Genomic DNA, 22,781 nt, shown 5'->3' with positions numbered 1-22,781 from the left:
CTCCATGTGGCACTGGGAGGGAAAGCAGCAGCACAACAGCAGAACATTCATTTGCTTGGTTGTGGTTTCCAGAGGAGCTTCTTGCATTCCACCATCACCTGCAGCTGCTAGAAAAGAAACTGACGTGGGGAAATAGCCACAGCCAGTCCTGCCCAGAGTGCTCTTCTCTGCACCACGTGCACTGAAAAGCTGTGGCCATCAGGATCAGATCGTCTTCCCTTATTACCTGAGCTGCAGTTCAGAAAGCCAGGATTCCTTCTACCTTTGCACAATGCAGCAATACAAGCAGCTTGTGCTTCTCAAGCAGAATCCTCATGCTCAGTGCATCCAAGCAATGACTCGATCTTGTAATTTAGGAATTCCTCAGAGGAGAATTTGACTATTCTAGAGGAAAACAAGAGACTATCTTTCACAGTAAACAGCATCAGTTCCCCCCAGAGGTGAAGACAGATATGTGCCCACTCTGCACCACAGGACATGACTACTAGAGCTGCTGCTTCTCAGGCTGATCACAGACAATCCACCAGTACTGTGGAAAATGGAAGGTTCTCCATTTTTCTAATGCTTCTTACAAATCAAACTATCATTCTGAAATGCGATATTGCGTTCAAAAAAAAAAAAAAAAAACCCTAGCAAATCTTTTTCCTGCTTTGCAGAGCCTTGGTCAGTTCACCCAGGTTTTTAGGATAGATGAATTCTGCTTTGCAGGTAGGGAGCCAGTGCATAAGCACAGCACCCGCTCTGCTCTCAACCTCTGCAGGTTGTGAAGGGTTGGGGCTGTCACCTGGGCTGGGAACCAACCCCAAAGAGGATGCATGTCACAGCAGTGACCCTACACATGCTACAAATGGAAGCACAGACAAATCCTAATTCTTAGTGATTTTTACAAAGCCTTTAAGCCAGCAAAGCCTTGCAGAACTCGAGTCACAAAATCTATCATTTCCCTACCCTGAAACACTTGCAGGATTCATCAACATACAGAAAGCTGTCATTCAAACCTCCAGCAGCTGCAAGTAAATGGGAAATTAAGACAAGGGAATTGGGGTTAGCTGGCTCAGGTGCTGAAGGTTTGCAGGGGCTACAGTGGAAAAGACAGGGAAGAGGTGATAAATATTTACGTGAGGAATCTGAAATTTCTCTCAAATCTCCTTCCTCCTATGTAAAAATATCTGCCTAGACAAACCCAGTAAGAAGACAAAACCTCAGGCGACCAAACAAAGTTTATTTACTATGTGAGCTGTATTGTTTGGACATCCTCCACAGGAGCTGCTTCATTACAGATGTCAGCCTTTCTGTTCCACAGTGCAGCAACCACACACAGGACCATCAGCTGTTCTCCCAGTTTGTTCTCTAACCAGCAAACCAAACCTCAAGCCCTCAGGGTCTGCAGCCCTAAACAGACCCTGAAGCACAGACAGCAGGTAGCACAAAGTACAGTGTTTTTCCTAACAGTGCAGAAAATACCCAAGTGCTCTTGACTGCCAGACTTCAGCGAGAGCAGAATGGAACAAAAATACTACTACTGTTAACACATCCCAGATGATGCTGAAATTAGCGCTTTATTTGGAGCATGCACACAAAGTCGGGCTCTTCCATTCCTCATTCACTGTCACAGATATGATCACTTAAATGTGCTGTCAGGGGGATAAGACAGAGGTGAAGGTTTGCTTCACACTGCTGGCAATCCACTGTTTCTCAGTTGCCACATCACCTCCACAACAGCTACAACCGGATGGGTATTTGCTCCATGACATGGATGATGACAGAGAATGTTAAGAGTACTTTATGACTTCCTCTAATGCCTACCACTCATCCAGAATAAGACATACTGCATCCAACTCCCTGCTCTTCTGAGAGGCATAGGACCTGCACTGTTACCCTCACGTCGGAAGAAAACAAAGCAGTGAGAATGAACACAAATTGGAGCCAAAAACTGAAGCTTTTGGGGATGCATCTATAGAATTGTTTCTGGTAAGCCACTTAAATGTTTATCTGCCCATCCTATTTACATCCTCACACTTACCTGTTTAAACAATGAGGATTCAAGCAACCTGCACTCCAAGCAGCCAATACTGAACTCACAGGGCCTTTACAAAGAAGGCACAGCCTACATTTACAGAAACAAAACCAGTGCCACCATGGCAACAAGTGAGCAAGCAGTGTAAATTCCTTCTAAAACTGGGAAGCAATCTTGCCTCTAATCACACCGATACCAGGTGTACGACTCTTAAATACAGTCATTCCTAGCATACACTTTGCAGAAAGAAAACATTAAACTATGTGTACAAATATTCACTGGAAATATATTTACAGATGTGCACTGGCAATAAAAATTGAATCTGTAATGCTGCCTGAGATGATTTTCGTTCAGGTGGGAAATAATATGAAAATAATCAACTGTGTACAAAGCTAGGATTGCAAATAAGCACGAGCTTGAAATAAATGCATATATTTTGAAGTAAAAGTACTAAGGACTGATGTCTGCAGTCAACTTCAGCTGAAAAAAGCAGAAGTAATCAACTAGATTTGTTTCAAAGCATATGGCTGTCAAACCAGAGTTCTTCTCTACTCATTTAAAACTCCCTAGCCACAGATACCCAGAAAGCACACAGACAAGTGGCTAAAAGACCACTTTGAGATTAAGAACTTCCAAATAACACTTAATTCCTTGTTAATTTTTGGCGGAGAGACAAAAGGAGAAGAGGTTGGCATTTCATTTTGGGGGTGTTTTTTAGGTAGCGGAAGAAGTGGTATCGACGTGACTTCAGCAGGTTGGAGATGAGAGCTCAATGGCCCAGCACAACCTGAAGGACCCTCTCCAGTAGCTTCCTTGCCTTCTTTCCTCTTTGGTTGAGGCCATGTAGTCAGGTGGGTGAAATGGACTTCAGAGAAACAGCCATCAAGAAAGACCTGGCCGCAGCATTAGCTGTGATGACCTTCAATAAGGAATTATACCTCAAACAAAGCAATACCGCATCAAGAAGCCAGAGATGGGGCGGAGGCCTTCCAAAGCCCTCCACCTATAAATTGCTGCTTGCACAAACTCACAACAGCAGTTCCAGTCTGAAGTGCTCCATCCAAAATGAACTTATTTTGGAGCCATTGCAGCATGGGGAGTGCACCCTGCCCAAGCCCTCTCTATGTACAAAGTCAACCATCTCAGGTTTTAACGTAGTGCAACTTAGCACCTAAGTACAGAGCTAACTTGAAAGGAACCACAGGAACTATTTCAGAACTAGAATTATCTTTCTGGAGTGCTGCAAGAAATGTTTGCCATGCAAGTCTGAGAGCCAGAATGGAATAAATACCTTCCCACTTCTTGGCATGGCACATGTACAGCAATAGAAAAGCACAAACACGCACCTACAGCTGTTGAACCAGGAGAGGACTTGTCAAAAAAAAAAGGTCACAGTGAAAGGGTTGTTAAAAGTAATAAGCAGTTTGAGACCAAGTGTGTGAGTGGGGAATGAATAGCATCTTTAAAAAACGTCAACAACGGGAGCAAATGACATCCAAAATAACAACATTCTGCAGAAGTAAACTTTCTAACGTGCTGCCTTGCACCTCTTTACATTCCCTCAACTTCACTGCAGCACTTCCCTGCTCCCTCCCAAAACTGGGCCTAGCAAACCCGGGCCAGCTGAAGCAGAGCAGAGAAGCACTGTGTGCAGCCCCCATTTGGGCACCTCAGTCCTACCCACCTCTCCACTGCCAAAAATGTACTTGAGACTATTTTGAATTTTTCTGAAATTACTGATTATTTCAAATTGCTAATTATCAGGAAAAAAGGAACATAGCAACACTGGTAAAGATGGCTTGCTTTGGAAGTGAAGTTCAGGGATCTCAGGCTGTGACTATAGATTGCAGGCACATAGACAGACTCATGCATATAAGAGCCTATTCTTATTGACAAGAAGTAGATTACAGAAGTTACCAAATTCAGTGCCAGCTAAGGACGTCTGGATATCTATGGACCCCCTTTATATTCCATAAAACCCGAGAAGGTACCAACATGCAGTGCATGGGTTCCCAATTTTTCCTGCCTGTCCTAGACGGGAGGCAACTATATGATCTCACATGGTTGCTATAAGATACAAACACAGTTCTCATTGTCTTGTGATTTGAAACATATGGAAATTTAAAGTGTGAAATTGCAAATGATTTCTACATCTTGCATCCAAAATGCAATTATGTACAGATCTCATATTTTCTTTTGTGGCAAACAGTTCTGTCAGAGAGCTTATAAGCTTGAAAAAGCACTATGCTTCTAGCCCTGCACTTGCAATTTAAGGTAAAAATAGATTCCACTGCCCTGTACCTCAGCGAGCATATCCATCCTCCTAGTCTTATATCTGAAGAATTTTGTCCTACTATTTTCTTCACATGAACAGGAAGGAAAGAAAACTGGAAAGCATTTCCTTCATTGACCCGATGAGCTCTGAATGCCAGACATCCACCCTCATCCTTCCATTAGACAGCCCCCCCCTCCATTCCCTGCAGACCACCTGTCTTTCCCTACAGACCTGCAGGAAATTACCTCCTATATTTGCACTTTCCTTCCTTCACGTACTGAAGAGTTTCCTGCTGCAGAAATGGCTGATCAGGATTCCTAATGTAACATCATAAAAAAGCTGAATAAACTTTAGCCCCATGTGTCATCAGACTGTGTTTATTACGCCTTCCAAACAACCTCAAATCCGCACGTTTTCCTTTTCCAGTTGTTTGTGCCAGGAAAAACAGTTAAACGTGGCTGTTTTATCATGCCACGTCACTGCTTTTTCTTTGAAGCAGTCCTTAGCACATTTTAACCATCAAAAGAAAGAAACCCAAAGGATTATGCATGGTTAATCCCTGCACCAAAGAACTTCAAAGTTGCAGTAGGTACTGCTTAATAGCGAAGGTTTCCATGGCTTTTAAAATACAAAGGCTTTTGATATCACATTAATAATTAATAAATGACAGAGCTGATGATCAATACGTATAACTGTGTGAAGGAGGACCCCACCAAAACTGCATTCATGCACACCAATCAACAATAGCATGGCTTGAATCACAGAACAGCTTTGGTTGGAAAAGAACTTAATGATCACGCAATTCCAACTCTTACCAGTGATTAACAATCACTATTAATAATTGGCACGGGATTTCAGATTCTTCCCACCACCTTTATCTGACACAAACTCAGAAGGTACAACTTCAGGCTATGTTAAGACTTGACAGCTCTTTTCCCCCCCAAGCAGTGACCTGAACTTTCACAACTCCTCGTTTCCAGCCGGTCAGGTAGGTGGGTTAAGAGGTTCTTTGTCCCCACAGAACACACTTTGGGCTTCTCCTACTGATAGCAGGAGCACACAACCCCTGAAACACCATCACCTTCTGTTTTATAGTTCCCAGCCCACCTATAGAGGTTTGAACGCATTACTGTTTACGACCTCATCCAACTCGGCTCCTGGATGCTGCTGTGCCTGGAAGCACAGAGTTCAGTCCCCATAGCCACACAGAGTACTTAAATTTCTGTGGCACATGGCACTTTGCATCATGCATTAACATCAGCCCTTTGATATTTTCTCCCTTCCCCAGTAGCTGTTTTATGCGTAATGACGTTCTACTTGAAGTCTGCTCCGGGGGAATGAATACTATGGGATGGATTTGTACACACAAGCTCCAGAATTAGGTCAAGGGCAGGCACCAGCTCTCACCTTTAGCTGCCAACACAGCTCCTAGGGACATGGGGACCCACGGAGGGGCTTGGATGCAGTCATACAACGTTTGCAGTGGAGGGGTCATGGAGAGCCAGCAGTAAATAAATAAATCACCAGCACCAGCATATGTGCATATAAGCTGTCAAACGGGTAATTCAGCAGGCAGGGTGCTCCTTCACCGCTGGCAGAAGAGCCCACAACCTGGGGACATTACCAGTGCCATCCCAGCCTCACCAGAGCTCTTTGGATGGCTCGGTGACTTGAGGGAGGGTCAGCAGCAGGAGCACTGCCTGTTACATACACATGGTAGAGACTGAATTTTCACAAGTGCTTTTTCCCCTGCCTATTGTAAAGGCCCACAGGGGAATGCATTGCTGTTCCTTTCATCAGAAGGCAGCTTTGGTACAGCTCCTTTCACTCTGGCCAGGGCAGAGAGCAGACAGGAGCCACAAAACCCAAAGGGAAGAAGCTGTGCAGTTCCTGGCAATAACCTCCGTCCATAATGGAAAACAGAGGTCACTGCCAGGAATGGTCAATGCCATTCCATTCCTCCATGGAGGAGAAGGGCCCATTTCCCAATAGTTAATTGTACCTACATTTTGAATACTCTCGTGGCGATGAGTATTTCATTATCAAAATTAATTAGAAGCTGCAGGAAGCAGAGGAGTGTGAAAAGATGATGCCTCAAATGAAACACTTCAACAGACAGAAAGACAACAGAGTCTGTTACTTATTGGGAGGGACAAACCTGCCTTGGCTCCAGAGAAGTGAGGATGTGCTCTGTCACAGCTGAAAATGAGATGAAAAGAAGAGCAAACATCTCTCTGGGGAGCAAAGGGACAGCATTAGAAAGTCGAGTTGAAGGCATCAGGCTGCATCAAAGCAGCTCAGCCAGGTCAGCCCACCGGGCTATGCCTTGGTAAGCTTTTAGACAAGTAGGATTTGTGTCTAGGCCATTTTTTTAATCCTTGATCTCCTACGCCAAGGGGTGAGCCACAATTTATTCTTTACAGTTTCTTGCTGGTGATATTTGGGGGGGGGGGGGGAAGGAGTTGTCGGTATTTGTCTGTTATTTAAATAAAGGCTGTCTATATATCCTACATACCCTACCCATCACAGCTTACTCAGTCAGCAGAAGAGTCAGAGTTGGTGCCCATCACCCAGATTAAAAAATATCAGGAGAACAGAGAAAGGTGCAGCCTTACACTGGCAATTGTGAGATAAGATCTCAGCCCAGTGCAGCATCACTGCAGAGCCAGGAGAACTGGTGCTGTTGGGTGACAGCAGGATCCGGCTGCTGCAAGCGGGGGGGGCATTATGGAGCCAGCTACAAAACAGAGCAGTAGCAATTTTTCTCCTCGTTCCTCATGTATTTGTGTTTGCAACCATACGGGTGGGTGAATCAGGATCTCATGCAGCCACGGCTGTTTCTAAACAAAGCGTGTTTCTGTAAACTAGGGGGATCCATTACAGAGCACAGAAGAACATTCCAGCGCACAGTCTAATAACATGTTTTGTCAATTAGCTCAGTCGCCATTCAAAGGAGTCACAATTCTACCCTCTTCCCCTTTTTCCTTCCCCTCCTTAGAAATAGAAAAAGCGGCGGTTTTAGAAGTGATTCTTAAACTCAATTAGCATTTATTATAACTTCCCAGGTACAACCTACGCTTATCTCCCAACAGCATAAAGAGAGGTCTCGTTGAGAGGTTATGATAAAAGTAGTCATTTCACAGCTGATCTCCGCACACTGTTTTAACAATCCTGCCCGTTTCTGGAAAATCCTGTCACCCTATAATCTTCAGGAAGATTAAAGGTACATAACAGAGCTTTAAAAACCCACGTGTGCTTAAGGTCTCTTATTAGTCAGGCTTTCCTGAAACTCACTGTTCGTTATTGCTCACGGCCAGGCAGTGCAGTCCTGTGATCCCGGCTGTGCGCCGGCTGAGTGTGCAGGGGCTCCTGGCTGCCAGCAGGTCAGAGAGCACCCCAGGACCATTATGGGATGCGGGGGTGACAGCAGAACAAAGTGCTGAAGCAGGCTGAGGTGTCCTTTGGTTAACTCCAAGTTTTCTGCATCCTCCCCCCTGCACGGACACAGCAATGCTACGCTCTTGAGAATAAGGATGTTCATCTTGAAGGTAAAAATCAAAGCCCTGAATACTCCATAGCTCACTGCCTAATATATGCCCCCGGAACAGTGAGATATTAAGCAATGCTCCAATAATTAGCGAAGGACAGCGTGTTCCCCTTCTTCCTCTTCCCTGTAACATCTGCTTGACTCACTGTTCTTACTGTTGCTGCTCTTTGGGTTTTATTTCAAAGAGTAGGCTGCTCTTACGAAGATTAAATACCCTGTGATGGGAGAGGGACAGAGCGGATGCCATGCACAACTCCCAGCTTTCCTTTTCTCATCACCTGAAAGGGGTTTTATAAACGCTCATCAGGAACAGCCACAGCACCTCCCTGTGCAGGTGGCCAAACCAGACACAGAGCAGTTTGTATCAGTGTTTCCCTGTCAGCACAACCAGCACTGCATCCTCCCACAGTTCCGAGCACTCAGACTGGGCTCATTTGGGGGCTCTTTAATCTCTGAAGGAGTACAGGGAGCACCAGAACGCTTCTTTACATCAGTACCAAGAGGAAGAGGGTAAGTAGCACTGTACCTGACTCCATCTCTTTTCTGTTCAGCAGGGAGAAGCCACAGGCCCTGCTGATTTGTTTTGCACGTGGACTTGCTGAGAGCTCCATTCGCACGAGCACTACATCTGCCTCCTCAGCTCTCATCCCTGTTGCAAAGGCACAGCAGAGTGAGACCATCCAGAAGGATCACACTCAGCTGATCGCTGCTGGAAAGGACTCAGCTCCCGGCTCCGAAGGAGCCCTGCAGGTGCAGCAGAAACAAATACTGCTTCAGCACCGTGGTGTTCAGACAGGTGCACTGATTTAAAAGAGTCATTCACAGTTGGGTTCTTCTGAAGCCTGACCTGCGGAACACACAAACCTACTCAAAACAGCAACCGTATGGAGAGATGAAAGTAGTGCACAAAGGACTGAGTATGGACACGACTTACATGTGCTTGTTGGTTGAAGACATTTACATTTGGGCAGTTTGTGACCTTTAAGATTTTGCTCTGTCAATCAGGCATGAACAGAGAAGAACATTCACATCTGAGCACCTTAAAGCTCACCCACCCATTGGCCTCTGTGCCACCAGACTCCACCTGGGAGCAGAAACAGATACATCCAACTTCACCAAGTAGGGTTATTCGGAGCACTTTCCATCCCGCCGTAGTGTGGTAAGCTGCTATCCAAGGATGCGTTTAGCCCAGCTCTGAAGGGAACTGGGGAACATAAGAAATGTGAGCACTTAGCTAAGAACTGAGATTTCTTAATTTCACCTGTCGCTTAGAAAGCCACATTACATTTTCATTACAGTTCATGTCTTCTTATTACCAAATGCAGTACCGGGAGGAAAAGAATGCCTTTTAAACTCTGGCAGTTTGGTTTTGTGGGATATTACATCTTGCAGCAAAACAACTTTTTCTTTAGTGACTATGTCTGTGCTTTTTTTGTTGCAGCCAATGAGACATGGCCAGAGAACCCACTTCCCCACTCATTCACTGCGTCAGAAACTTGCGGAGAACAAGCACAGCAATCATGGCACAAATGCAATAGAGATCCTTGCAGATACATGACACCAAGCATGGTGCTTGTGGGAGCTTTGTTTCTCCTTGGTCAAAGCATCAGCAAGACACCTCAGCCCTGCCTCTGTAGGCAGACAAGAAGAAAAGCTTATGGTTCTTTTTCTAATGGAGTCCATACTAAAAAGCAGACTGCACAGCTCTGCCTGTAGTTGCCCAGATTCTTTGTATTCCAGTGGCAAAGCACAGATCTAAATTAAGGCTGGTTAGATCTAAATTAGCTAGTTTTTTGTGCTCCTTAGCATCCAAAGATAAGGTGTGCTGGTTATTACTGCAGCTCATTAGAAGCAATTGGGATCAATGAGACGATCTGGAAGACGCAAGGCAATGAGGTGGCTGAGCGTGCAACCACAGTGACTCACGGGTAATGTGAAAGAAATAATACCTTCCTAAAATATCCCTACCCTGCCACGTCCTGTGAGAAAACCAAGGTATGATTTCCTGAGCCCTTCTGTACGCTTAACTCACCCTTTGAAAATGGAATGCTGACAGCTTCATCACAGTTTGCAGCCTAAATCCTTCAGGTAGCACTAATGGTGGCACAGTGCAGTGCCGCACAGAGCCCAGCTCATGGCACAGCCCAAGGAGCATCCTACAGAACCACAGCCACAGCTGGAGGAGCCCAGGCAACGTGCAAAGCCATGGCCAACACCTGCTTCCCTCTATTTGCTCTGGGAGGGTTTGCCAGCCTGCAAAAAAAAAAAAAAACCCTGGTTGCCATGGAAACTGAAATACCACAGTAAGGCAAAGGGAAGAAATATTCAACTGTCAGTGCAAAAAGAATAATTGTTTAGGCTTCCCCGCACCTGTGTAAAACCAACATGGGGCTGTGTGTCATTTACTCCCAACCTAAATTCCTTCCTTCTGGTTCCATCTGATATTTATGAGTGCTGTGATCCAGTAAGGCTCTTCCCTTTCACAGCGGCCGCCTCCCTGTGCTGCGGGAACAGCAACCCCACGCACACCGAGGGGAGGGAGCCCGCGCCGCTATGTCTCCATCACATCGTGTCAGCAAAGTGCAGTAGGAAGAGGGGAAGGAAAGGAGAAAACGTCATAATTATCTTTAAAAAATTCCCTTTGGGCAGCACTCCTTGAATACCAATGGCTGCAGCACGGCTCTTTGCTATGCGAGCGGCATCGCCGCACACTCTCTTTCAGAGAACAGCCAGCCTGAGCTCCGCGCCTCATCTGATGGATTATTCCCAGGGGCTGTAAATCACTCACGTTCCCTATTAATGAAAAGCCTGAACAACTTTATGACCAATTAATTGGTGTACTTAGGTAAACGAAAGCAAGAGTAACACATCGGATGAAAGCAACGGAGCAGCTTGCCCCGCGCTCAGCCCCAGTGCTGCGGGGACGGGGATGCACTGAGGACCCTTCCACAGCTCCCGACCCACAGCAGAGCGCGGGCTGATGGCCTGGGGCAGTGACTTTACATCTCTTCCCCAACACCATCCTACATAATTTAACCATGGGTTTTTTCAAGGAAGCGTCTGATCTTTCGCCGAGCCAAGTTATTTTCCAAAAAAAATGCCTGGAGACAGAACAGCACAAGTCAAATGTGCACTTCTCTTTTTCAATCAGTTCTAAATGCACAACGCGCTACCTTCCTAACTCCTCGGATGTCCCTTTGTTCCTGCACTGCAAGAGCAGCAAATAGCCACTAACGAAGAACTGCACAGATGTTGCATTGCCTCTGATGGATTTTTGTGCATTTTAAGCGAGTTGCACAAAAAAAAACCAACCCATCAGTGATTTGTATTTTCATTCTGGATTAATCAATGGAATGCACGGCGAAGAAAAGGACAGAAGCTAATTTGGAGAAAAGAGCTCAGCTCGTGTTCAGCACAAGGGGCTGGGGAGGCAGGCAGGGATGCTGCAGTGCCAGAGGGAGCCAAGCACAGTCATAAAACAACGCAAGGAGAAGAGAAGGCTGCTTTCCTGAGAGTGGGAACAGGATGCAAAGGTGACGAGGAGCAGAACAGTCCACAGCAGTACATCAGCACAGGTGTAACACTCTGATGTACACAACTGGAAATCCTCACTTTGTTTACAAAGTCAGTGTTAAATGAGGGGGTCAGAGTACCACCATACTGTCACTATTCAGTAGGTTGAAAGAGCTCACCAACGCACACGTACCAAAATCCCTGGTTTATTTCTCAATTTTAGGCAATGGCAAATGAACAGCAATGAGGATCAGAGGAGCAGTCTGTGCCAGCTGCTGCCAAACACCTCCACACTTACACCAAGCTCAGCTCCTAACCATGCTGGTGCTCAGGTTGCTGCACTGGGACCACACAGTGGGAAAGGATGCTGTGGCCACCAGATCCCCAGATGGCACACAGCGCTCAGCATTGGGTTCATATCCCATTGCTGTGCTGTGTGCACCTTCCAGGGAAGTTACACACGCAGAGGAAACTGAACAATATCCTATACACATAGCAGGCCTATCCTCTAGGATGAAGTTCACTTCCTCAGTGAAGCTGCTGCCCAAAGTCAATGTAAGAATGAGGAGGTGGCTTTGGTTGGCCTTTATCAGAACCAGCACGCAGTGTAGAAAGAGTGGCCAAAACTTTGCAGCTGTAAGAGATCAAGAGAGATCTCAAAAACTAACACTACAACTACAGCTCCTGCAACATTCACTTCATTTGGGGGAAGAACTCAGAGATGGACCCAGGTCGCATCCTCACAGAAGCAACCTTCATGCAAAAACCAAAGGAGAAGTCATGGATTAGGCAGGATTCCTCGTACTTGCAGAACACTCTTTCCATGTGCAATAATTTGCCATTGCTCCTCCAGGCACAAAGGAAGAGAGTGCTGCGGCAACGCCTCGTCCAAAGCCTGTACCACTGGAGCAGCAAAGAGCAGCTGCACGACACGCTTCGCATTGTTTCACTTCTGATTACAGAATGAAAGGTGATAAACAAGCAAAGGGCACACATTTATATCTACAAGCCAGGGCTGTATCACAAAAATCAGAAACAGTGACATTTGCTATAGCTACATTCATTTCTTGTTACCACTTCGCCAGAGCTGGCATACAAAATTTATTTTTATTTTCAATCTTCCTTTCCTTTATCAAGAGGATTGATAGCTTTTTCAGGGCATTTAAAACTGCAAGAAAACGCAGACAGCTTTCAAAAGCAGTGAGGCAAAGCCAAGCTGTTTCTTAATACAAATGTTACCTGAGGTAATTTCCAGAAAGACACAGCATTTAAAAACTGCTGTGTAGACAGATGTACATCTCCTCCACACCCCCTGAACACATAAACTTACAAAACAAAACCAATGAAAATTCACTGCGTTGTATCAGGTATTTTGGGGGGGGCGGATCCAAAATTCATCCACACCAACAACAGTACGTCAAATAATTAAAAGAATTAATCAGTCTGTTTGGGCTGGATGTGGCTTCAGGAAATCTGAGCACACAGTAATGAGTTTTCAAATACTCCACCGCCAGTACAGCTGCTCCTCACAACTTTAAACGTTGATGCTTTGCAGTACAGGTCCTCCATTTAGAGCCTCAGAAGACCTTTTTCTCGTTCTTCCAAAGCACTGCAAAGGATTTTGGCAGGGTTAACTCGGGATGCATGTAGGGCACTTTGAACACAAATGCACTGTGTGCTGTTGAATTATTCCTACTGAAAAAAGACCACCCCAAACAATTCTACAGAAATCCTCACCACCGGTCCCATCCTCAACCTCTTTCAGCTCAGTGCTGGTTTATTAATGCATTATGGCTTCCTCGAGTTCTGCAAAATTCATGGACTTAAACCAATTCCAGTTTAAGATACTAATTTCTGTAAATTACAGTCTGCAATGCTCCAGGGTTTTAGAAAAAAAAAAAATGAAGCATTTTGTCTGCTAAAAGGAAAACCAGAGAGATCCCCTGGGAATTGCTGGAATTGCTTAGTCTCTCTGCTCATGCCCTGAAACAGCAGAGAAGCAAACGCACAAAGGAGGACACAACCCTGTGCACCCCCTGGAGATGGCCTGGAGCTGCAGCACTCCCAGCCATGGCTTCTCCCCAGCCAGACCTTTGGCTGATGGGGCAGGAGGGGGTGGTTGCATTGGGATGTGCAGAATGGAGCAGTTCCTCCCCAGCTGCTGATGGCCCAGGGTTGCACAAGCAGAGAGATGTGTTTAATTAAATTTAACTTGCACACAAATAAGATGGCCAGGCCAGGTGCCCTACAAAACAGAGATTTTAGACACTGATATCTGGCATCGGTTCCTAGACACACATTTAAGTATAGGTAAGGTATCTGTGTGTACAAAGTCTTCCCAGCGCATAACTGCACTGTTCTGCTTTCAGGTGAGAGAATTTGAGTTTGGAGTCAGCTTAATCCATCTGCTGAAGAATTACTATCAATTCTGGTGAGAAATGTCATGGAGCGTGCAGGAACGACGTTCAAGCCTTCATAAAGAAGAAAACAAAATAGGCATCGCTGAGTCTTTCCACTGAGTGCTCTATGGAGACTCTGGTAGCTGCTGTTCCCTATTGTTTCAAAATAAGCCATCTTCCATTTCAGTATTGTGAATGGGTCTTTGCAAACCTTTTTTATGCTCAAGATCTGTTCAAATCTCAAAGAGTTTGAGCAGCTCTGCACAAGAGTGCAGACACACTACAAGGATATAACAATACCACAGAAGTACAGCATCCTTCCACAGCACAGCAAAGACTTGAGGGCAAAACAGGATATCCAGAAGAAGCTATCAAGTGCAACCTGCATTCTTGGCAAGGTTTGCAAATCCCAAAGGTTAAAGGCAAGATTTGCAAAGGAACTGAAAGAAGACTTTCAGTAGTGGTGCACCCCACTAAGATTTAAGATGGCCTTTCCTTAATGTTGTCTTAAGATTCTCTAGTGCTACATACCCCACACTTAAAGTATTGAGTCTTCTGACATTTGTAACTGCATACTATGCTTCAATGAAAACTGAAAAGGTATCATTCACTTCCAGAGTTTCACAGAAGTGGCCAATTCCCATTTTTTCCCCCTGTGATTTATCCCAAGTGAAGGGGAAGAAAAGCCCTGCCACTTGGCATTAATAGTGTTGCACAGACTTTTGCCTGAAGGAAAGGCTTTTAAAGCAAGCAGAACCAGAACTCAGCAGAAAAAGAATCCCTCACTCCTTCAATTAGGAGATGAAAGGGCCCTCTCAGGTCTCCAGAAATCCCAAAGGAAGGGGCAGTAGGGGCAATAAAGCTCTCTGATTCTATTTCAAGTCTTCTAATCACAATCGGCAAGAACGTTTTTCCATATGCCAGACTTGGAGTAGAATCAAGGACACAGGATTTTGGTTTTTGACAGCTGATGTAAAGGTAGAACCACTCCACTGATAACAATCATCTAGCAAAGAGCCTTCCCTGTACAAAAAGAATCAGCAGTTGCGGGTTCTCATAGGACCATCCAGGTTGGAAACGCTAAGATCGTCAATAACCATCCAGCACTCATCACTGTTGTGTTCCCAACACAGCATTAACTATTGTTAATATTGAACCTCTGTCACCAAAGCTTTGTTGTTTTCATTTTCCCATTGGAACGTGCCATGCACAGGGCAGAGGTTTTCACACAGAAAAAGCTCTCCTTCTCTCAAGAAAAAGATGAAGAGCTGGGGAAGGTGAACAATGCATGCTCCAGATGTCACAGCATTACAGCATGGATCGAGCAGCTCTCTGCTTGGGGTAAAGCTCTGCACTGAAGACTGCCAAGAAGTCCCCACTCCGGCTCATGACACAGGAAGTCTGTTGTGCTCATGTCTGCTGCCCACGACTCAACGCATAGGAAAAAACAACCAGAGAGTAACTAAATAGGATGGATATCTCTGAAAGAAATATGCAGCCTCACTTGGATTAGATGTTCCGAGTTTTAAAGGACAGCAAGAACAGGCCCAGGCAAGAAAGATAATTGTAAGTCAAAAGCAAAACGTAGAGAATTGGCCTATGAGTTATGGATGTGTGCAATCTCACGGGATAAAGAACAGAAGGGAGAAGAAAAGCCACTTCGTTCCCTAGTTAGCGGCAACAATAGGGTTTTTTTCCCCCTCATGTGTGTCACTAAAAGGCCAGGACAAACCCTCCATTCCCTACCGCACTTAACAAGGGCCTCAGTGCCCACCCAGCGCCCTGTGTGTGCTTTGATGCAAAGGGAAGGAAGACAATGCCAACTTCCACAGGTAACGTTTTATTCATTACTGCTCCTCCACATCCACCTTCCCTTTGTGAGGGACTCTCCTCCACCACACAAAGCACCACGCGACTCCCGCAGTGCTTTTCACTCCGCGCTGATTCAACGCCACAGCAATGACACTTTGCTTTTCCTCTTGACCGCCTCTCCTCAGCAGTGCTATTCTGTCGGAGATGCCCTGGCTGCCACTTAGGATTTCTTTTACATTTTCTTTAAGCACTAACAGCCTCTGGGAAATCAGCTGTGTACACACTGAAAAGCCTTTTCCTTTGCTAAGCTGCTGTCTGACCAAACCCCACGCCAGCAGACACGGAGAAATCCTGCAGAGCTTTGATGACATAGATCTGCTCCAAGCAGCTGTGCTTTAGGACACTGCTAAAGGTTCATGCCTGAAACCCAAGTTGTTTCAAAACAAGCAACAAAGCAAACAAACTAAATTCACCAGTACTCAGGCTGGCAGGTACAGAAAGAAAACAGAGCCTGAGACCCGGGCTTCACAGGCTGTATAAGGAGGTGACCTCATTCCTATGACAAAAGCCTACCTCAGCTGATGTACACATCAGAGATAAGGGGAAAGCCTTTACCTGGTGACCACAGCCCTCCCTGCCTGCAGCTGCTGAACCAATGGCCAATGCAGGGCACGCCATGCTCAGTGCTGCTGCCAGAAACCTAATCCTGACTTCTTCAAATAAAATGCACTGTTTCAAAATGAACAAGAGAAATTATTTCTGAAAACTCTCATCCTGTACAGGCAAAAAAAAAAAAATTAGTACTATTCTCATTCTGCATTGGCAATCATTCCTGTTTATGCTGTTTTGCACAACGAGCTTCAAGAACAACCACAAGATTGTCATCACTTTCAATGGCTTCATCTATGAGCTAAAACCCAGCAGATGGGCAACTTGGTGCCAAACCCACGCGCATATCATCGAATCATAGAATGGCCTGGGTTGAAAAGGACCTCAAAGATCATCTTGTTCCAACCCCCTGCTATGTGTGCAGGGTCACCAACCACCACACCAGGCTGCCCAGAGCCACATCCAGCCTGGCCTTGAATGCCTCCAGGGATGGGGCATCCACAGCCTCCTTGGGCAACCTGTTCAGTGCGTCACAAAAACAAATCTGTTCTGAAAGGAAAGGTGCTGCGTGATATTAACTCCCAATGATCGAATTCATCTTGGAGTCTTCTCCCAAATTTTGTTGTGAAGTTTTGTAAATTAACTCTTCCTTCCCTTGTTCTGACATTGGAGTGTTGATATTTGAAAAGAGAAGTATCTGCAGCCCAACGTGGAGGTGTGACTCCTGCAGGGTGCTCAGGAGCACAGTGAGTACTGCAGTGGGTAATTCTGAGACCATCAGCTGAATGTGTAACAGCATCAGTGAAAGGTGGGGGAGGGAGAATTCCCTCACAGCAGTCCCTCTGGTCTCTCAGATGTGACCCAGTGAGAAAAATCTCCAATTCAGTACTGCCTCAAAGACACAGAGATAATTAAAATTCCCATTATAAAAGAACCAGAACTTCTTTTTTTTCTGTTTTTTTTTCCCAAACTGCAAGAAGGCACTGTGGTTAATCAAAGCACTTCCAAATGCTTACATTATTATTCAAGCTTCTATTTCCAAACAGAATCATTGAGTAGATTTTCTGCTGTAGGCAAAATAAATTGAAAGCATCTGCTAGTATTTTTGTTGGGCAATTGGTGAAAAAAAAAGCAAATAAAGAGCAGCCATATAAAGTGGCTGAAGCCAGTTAGTCTTCCTCCAAATATAGATCAGCAGCCACTGATAGCTCCTTAATGTGTTGCTCTGTTTAGGAATACAGCAAATTGGTTCACACAGATTAGATGTCTCATTTTCAAAAAGGCAAAGTCTCCTGCATTTATTGGAACAAAATACATCCCATGGCTTTTTATTGTTCACATAACTGTAGAAAAATAAATCGTCATCATCATCCACCACCACAGTCCATATTTCTAGACCACAATTCAGTGTTTGCTTTTAATTGGATGCACTTCAGTTTGAAGCCACCAGACATGTCACCCTCATGGAAAGGCTGCAAGATGCAATTTGTTGGTTCCTCCCAAAAATACCAAGCTCCTGCATTTCCCAGCATGAAGGGCCTTTGTTGCAGATGACAAATCAAGACAGAAATGACAAGTCTATCATTTCACGTTTCATTGGCCCTTCATCTCTTACATACAGATATCTGGAAAAATAATGGAAGAAGGGTAGAGACAACCAAAGGCTATCCCCCAACTTCCTTAATGAACAGGAAGAAAAGACTTAGCTACCAGGGGAGACAAACAAATCATCCTTGGGAGGATTTTAGAAAACAGCAGAAAATCCACTGCATGCCCAAAACACGTAAGAAATGCAATAGGTTATCGTAGCTGATATTTGAGATAATTAGGTCATTCACGTAATACAAGATGTGCCTGATCCATCCATTGACAGTGGTTAATAGCTTCTAGTGAAATGAAAGCTTGTTCTCAGCACCCTGATGAGTCACGTAAGATGACAGCACCCACATAAGTCTCCTTTAAGTCTTAGAGCTTCTCCAGCACAGGAGTACACTTGGGAATGCCAACACCACAGCAGGGCTGGAAAGCTGACAGCAGCTGCCATATCTCCAATGTACTCTAACAGCCAGAGATGTATATCACTGAGCAGAGCCGCACTGACAAACAGGACACCTCTACCACGGCACAGCCAAGCAGTTAAGCAGAGGGAGGCTTAATGTAGTGCAGAACAATACAAAACCTAACAATACATGTATCAATGCCCAATTTAATAATGCACGAGGAAAGGTCACTTAGGTAGTGCCTCCCAATCCTGCCCCAGGAGGCAGGTGCTCTCCCTGTCCCAGGAGTTGCAGCACACAGGGGTCCAACAAAGGAAAGGGGTCTCAAACAGTGAGTTCTGGACAGAACAGCATGCAGAAAGCCCCAGCTTGGCAGGACAGAGAGAACATCATCTCCAACAGTCTTCAGGTCAAGTCTGGTGTGGCAGCACTTGAAAAGTAACTGTCTGCTGCCAAGGCTGCCCGGAAAAGGCAGGAAATTAAAAGGGAGATGCTGTGTCAATATTTAGTATTATTCTTAATACGCAGCTTATGATTACAAATTCCAATAAACCCAACTGCAGCAGAACAAAGAACGCTTATGCAAACTCTGCCCTATTTATTTGTTGATAAGGCAATACATGAGAGAACTAAGAGCATCAGATGCAAACAAAATGTGATGAAGGTTTTGGGACACTGCAATTAGGATGGCTCTGGTCCCAAGGCTTTGGGCTCAGGAAAGGAACAAAAATACAGACAGACTGGAGAGTGCTTTCCTCTGTGTGATGGAGTCTTTGGGAAAGGACAGACTGCATCAGAGCACTGACATCTCCAGGTGAGCTGCCGAGTGCTCTCCTTGCATGGCGATGGATTCTCTCCCTTGGAGAGGCATGGCACAGCAGCAGCTCCCCTCCCTACCCTGCTTAGCTTTTGCTAAATGAGCGCCTTGAAAAATCATAAAATTTCAATATTTAAGATGTGTGAGCCTCGATCTGTTCAGTGCATGTAAACTATACCCAGAGGACAACACCGCGCTTTTGTTACAGCAACACAAATCCAAATGTCTTCATCTATTTATTCTTTAGGCAGGGACGCTATGTCTGCACTAACACATTTCAGAACAGGATTTGGCTCCAGTGCTGCCAGCCGGGATCCTCTCATGCCCATACTAAATAGAAGGAAAGCTTTTCTCTTCTAAAACAAGGCACCTCATGGGTATCCCCCTGCATCCTTAGTGCCTACAGCCCCCAACGCCACACAGTTGGTACCCCACAGCCTTTAACATTTCTGTTCTCAGGAGCAAAGAGCTGAACGTGGAGCTGCATCCTCAGTTGGTGCGATGGGCAAATCCAGGCAGGCCCCGCTCTGCAGCACAGTGCCAGCAGCGGTGCAGCAGCTGCCACCTCTTTGCAGCACTGGTTTGAAGGTTTGGCTGGTTATTTTGCGATGCAGAACTGCTCAGCTTTGTGTTTTTCTCTGCAGCTACATCCATACTTCAGTCTCTTCTCCATCTGCTAACAGCAATTACATTGACAAACAACTTATTTCGCAGTAACTGAACTTAAACCCAGTTTCCAATGGCTCAATTGGCCAGAATACCTAAAAGTCATTGGTGGGACACAGAGTGCATGCACACAAAAAAGAAAAGCTTAAGAAAGCTAAACATGATTAGTTTAGTCTTTCATAAGCATGCGAGCATACGATCTCAGTGCATGCCTCAAACTTCATAAGAAATTGATTAAACAACAGCTCTGAGCCAAGACTGAAACTTTACCACACACTGAACCAGGGCAGCTTTGTTCTGACTACTGAAAGCACAGCCTGAGCAGCAAGCAGTAACACTCAACCAGGACCAGCAGCCCTGGAGTTTTCACCGCAATCCTGAATTTGACAGCAGCCCTGAAGTACCACCAGCAGCTGAAGGGCATCTCTATGAATGAGGAAACACTTCTAGAAGGCACAGGTTTTGCCTTGCATGCACCAGGATTTACTTCTATTGATGTACCACAACTGGGGACACGGGGAAAGCAGCCACTGCTGCAGAGGGATGCTTGCCCTCATTTACATCCCTGGCATCAGGACAGCTGCCTCATTTATTAAGAAAAAGGAAGTTACCAAAGAGCTGAGTAAAAGCCCGATGATCAATTTCTGGACCAGAAGTGAGCCTGAGCTGTTACTAACTGCCTATTTGCCAATGAAAGGGCAAAACTCCTCTGCTCTTTCTCATACACAGCTCCATCCATGCCGGAAGCTCATCTTGGAGCTTGAAGGTATTTGCATCTATGAATCAATAGTGGTGTCTGAATCTGCCTGGAAAGCACGTCTGGCATTTCCATGCTATTTTTTCAACAGTATATGAACACCAACTTCATAAAACTGCTGTCAGATGTGTCTGCCGGGTCTAACCTCATTAAACACACTTGGTGCAGGTGACAAACAAATAATCCACCTCAGCAACCTCGCTTAAAATATACGGGATGGCAGCTGCAATCTTAAGTCTGTTCCAAAACAGAAAAAAAAAATAATTGTTCCTGACCAAGAATCGAGCTCATTAACAGACTAATTTTTACTTCAAAGTTTGCTGGCTCCACGCTTATGTGGAACAGAAGCAAAACCAACTTCCACTAAGACTGGGAAGCACTCGCCCAGCACAGAGCTGCTGTTCAGCTTCCACACAGCTCCTGCTAAATGCCTGACTTCTCCAACGCAATGCAGAGTTACAGCTGATTTTGCATGAAGTAGATAAACACCATTACATTACGTGGATAAATCCATTGTAAATGTAAAACACTTTCGTAAGCTTGCTTTCTTGCTGTGTAGACTGCATATTAAAGACAATTTTGTGTGTCTAAATATTTAAGTAACCTTTCCCCAGTTATTTGAACACCAAATACATGCAGACAAAAGTAATAACTAAATTTAACGAAGAGGACCTGCATAATTCACCCAATGGCAGAAACATATAGAAAACAACCAAAAACCCATATGAGAGTGTAAACCTGCTTCATTCAGTGCTCCTATCTACATTGCAGCCGCAGCTCTGAAGGGCTGAACCCTGCATTAACCTTGCCAGCACGCAGATCTCTCATCCACCAAGAATCAGCTCTTACCTGGGAAAGCAAAGCAAGGCCACATCCAGCACGCCAGCTCACAATCATCATTAGAAACTTGAATTAAAATGTTAAATTAAGATTAAAAAAAGATCAAGCCACTCTCGAGCTGGTTGAGTGCAAGCTCTTCAGAGACAGCAGCCTTACAGAGCTGACTGCAGACTTAACAGGGGCCAACCTTTGCAGCGTGGACTTGTCAAAATGTTCTTCATTAGCTTACATTGGCTCTAAATTACACCAGAGAGCCTTTCACCACTGACCTCGGTGGAAGCAGAATTAGGGCACCACGGAGCGCGTTTCTGAGATCTTAACCTTCCCTAATATTTCCACCGGGTGCTGTGACTGCAGTCACCGCACATTACAGTTCCACCCTGGCTTCTGCTCCACTCCACAGCCAGTGGTATTTCAGCTTTAATTGACTCAAAACGAGCAATAATGAAATCCTACAACTCTGTTTTAAAAACTCCAGTGGCTTTCTTAGCATTTCTTATGAGGAGGAATAAATTGAAGCAGTGAATTGTGCCCATGCTTCCCTTTCCAAGCAAACTCACCTTTTTTCATGCACATCCACTGAAGGAATTAATGGTATCTGACTGGGATGACTTGGGGAGGGCAGAATCCTGCCCTCCTAAGTGTTTGCAATGGGGAAGAGCCTTCTGCAGCACCAGCTGGCCAACCACGTGCCCTACATGGGATGGATGCATCATTGCAAGAACCACTTCAGACCCTACTGGAAAACTTGGAACTTTCAAAAAAAGGAAAGAAAGTGGGGAAAAAAAAGAAAAAGAAAACACATCTCTCTCCCGTTTGTTTCTACTATGTGCCAATCAAGTCACTACCACCTACACAACAATTCCTTTTTTGCTGCCTCCCATCAGCAAATAGATGAAGGATATTGATTTGACTGGCAGAGAAATAAACAGAGAGATTCAGCTTCACTGAACTTTAATATAACATAATTTCAAGTTAAATACGTTCTGGACTGGTATCCAACAAAGCAGCACTTCTAAACCTGAAAAAACTGATTCCACTTGAAGAACTATTACAGGAGATGGGGAGCAGGAAGGACAAGCATATTTCACTTGAAGGCCAGAAGCAGACAGACCGCATAAAAACAAAATACAGAGAAACTTTATCTCACACCAATGCCTGAGGAGAGATCCTCTCAGCTCATAACCAATATTGAGTTTGTCTGACGTTTGCAATGTATTTACATAAAAGCCCAACTTCTACTCCATCATCTTTGGAGCACAAGAAGAAATCAATCCCAGGGTACACAGATAATTACAGTGACCATTCCAATACAGACATAATACCAGCATTTAGAGGAAAGGATAATCTGAATTGCTGTTCCCATCCCCCCCCAAAACTACTGCGGCATTGCAGCAGCAACGCAGAATATGGGCTGGTAAGTATTCTGAAACAAGATGAAATTAATTCAAGCATCCACTCCCAGTGTTCTCCGGGTCCATTATAGTCCCTGAAACATCCTCTCCCCCAGAGATCTGTGTGTGTAGCCC

General features: G+C 45.0%; 1 protein-coding gene across 8 annotated transcripts in view; it reads right to left on the bottom strand.

Annotated features, from left to right (window-relative positions):
* PTPRT (protein tyrosine phosphatase, receptor type T) overlaps positions 1–22,781 on the bottom strand; it is a 432,923-nt gene that overhangs the window by 341,376 nt on the left and 68,766 nt on the right. The gene's annotated exons all lie outside the window — the stretch shown is intronic.

This window comes from Gallus gallus, chromosome 20, assembly GCF_016699485.2.
Source record: "Gallus gallus isolate bGalGal1 chromosome 20, bGalGal1.mat.broiler.GRCg7b, whole genome shotgun sequence".
Taxonomy (NCBI): Eukaryota; Metazoa; Chordata; class Aves; order Galliformes; family Phasianidae; genus Gallus; species Gallus gallus.
The sequence above is the reverse complement of the archived record's forward strand: the minus strand, read 5'-3'. Positions and strand labels throughout refer to the sequence as shown.